This window comes from Rhinopithecus bieti, unplaced genomic scaffold, assembly GCF_001698545.2.
Source record: "Rhinopithecus bieti isolate Rb0 unplaced genomic scaffold, ASM169854v2 scaffold_17861, whole genome shotgun sequence".
Taxonomy (NCBI): Eukaryota; Metazoa; Chordata; class Mammalia; order Primates; family Cercopithecidae; genus Rhinopithecus; species Rhinopithecus bieti.
This window is the reverse complement of record NW_016809830.1, coordinates 4,234,613-4,236,288: the sequence shown is the minus strand read 5'-3', so window position 1 is coordinate 4,236,288 and position 1,676 is coordinate 4,234,613. Positions and strand designations below refer to the sequence as shown.

The following is a 1,676-nucleotide window of genomic DNA, read 5'->3' as shown; positions in this document are numbered from 1 at the left end:
CCAAGGTCGAGAATCACTTAAGGCCAAGAGTTTAAGACTAGCTTAGGCAACACAGTAAAACACCATCTCTGCCAAAACAAAACTAAAACGTTAGCCAGGTGTAGCATGCCTGTAGTCTCAGCTACTCAGGAAGCTGAGGCAGGAGGATTGTTGGAGGTTGCAGTGAGCTGTGATCGTACCACTGCACTTCAGCATGAGCAACAGACGGAGACTCAGTCTTGGAAAAAAGAAACAGAAAGTAGAATGGTGGCTGCCAGAGGCTAGGGGCAGCAGGCAATGGGGAATTGTTGTTTAATGGGTATGGAGTTTCAGTTTTGCAAGATAAAAAGAGTTCTGGAGACAGATGGTGGTGATGGGTTATGGCCACACAGCAGTGGGGATGTATGGAATGCCACTGGTCTGTGAACTTAAAGATGGTTATGATAATAAGTTTTATGTTTTGCGTATTTTACAACCTTTTAAAAATAAAAAGTGTGTGCTATTGTGGGAGCCAAAAGAACAGAGCATTTGTGGGGGATGCAGTATAGTCAGGAAGCATGCCAAAAGGCCAAGCGTGATTAGAACTAAAAGATGCTTATTTACTAATACTTTACTAATGTGGTGACCACTAACGTTCTTTTAAAAAGTAGTTTTCTAGGCATGGTGGGGACAGAAGTCAGGTTTCTATGGATTAAAGACTGGAGGGTTTCCAGTCAAGTTGGCCTTGGAAGTTCAGGACTTAAGGTCCTCCTCTTTGCTGAAATATAACAAAACATATAAAAACAAATGAAAACATAAAAACAGGCCAGTATAAATAGCACACACACACTTGCTGCAATAAAACCAAGCTACAAAGGTTTCCTGACTGCTCTTAAATATTCTCAACAGCATTATGGGACAGTATTTCCTTGTCCTCAGTACAAGACCTGGGCCAGTGGTGAAGTCAATTGTGAAAGGGGAGTAAGAGGAAATGAGAGAGAGAGAGAGACAGAGAGAGAGATAAATTATCCAAAATTCCACTGAAATTAAGCCAAAATTCCAAAATACGTAAAAACAATTAACAAAGGCATCCAACAAAATCAACAGTCAAAAGATAAATTCATTCTACACGATTGCAATAATAAAATATTATTAAACTATTTAAAAAATATATATATTTAAGATCTACAGAGTAATAAATGAAGAACTTACATACCTAATAGAAATTTTGCAGGCAATAAAAGGAATAAGGAAGAGAATCGTGAAAAGAAATAACAAAGAAGCAATATTTGAGGAGATGATGGCTGAGAATGTTCCATTATCACAAACAAGTCCTCAGATCGAAAGTGCTTTCCCCATGCCGGAAGGTTAAATAAAACTAAAATCACACCTAGAAATAACATAATGAAACAGCTGAATAAAAATTCCAGAGAGGAAACCTTAGAAGCTACCAGAGAAATAGCAGTCAGATTAGCTAAAAAGGAATAAGAATTACACAGCCCCATGCTTCTCATCAGCAATAACAGAAACTAGAAGACCATGAGGTGGTATCTTCACAGTGTTGAGGGTAATATAAATCATTTTTCAAGTCATTATTCATGAAGAAGGACAAAACTAAGACATCAGGAATGCACCAGCCACCAACATTCCCTATTAAAGGAGACACCTCAGCAGAGAATAATGTGAACCCAAAGCAACAGTGTGAGACACAACACGCA

At 38.4% G+C, this 1,676-nt stretch overlaps 1 long non-coding RNA gene across 1 annotated transcript; it reads right to left on the bottom strand.

The window, feature by feature from the left end:
• Nucleotides 1-554: 554 nt before the first annotated feature.
• On the bottom strand, nt 555-929 carry LOC108541053 (uncharacterized). Its single transcript, XR_001888848.1, has 2 exons — nt 805-929; nt 555-736 (listed from the first exon to the last, which is right to left on the bottom strand). It is a non-coding gene; the product is annotated as an uncharacterized LOC108541053 (long non-coding RNA).
• Between the last annotated feature and the right edge of the window lie 747 nt (nt 930-1,676).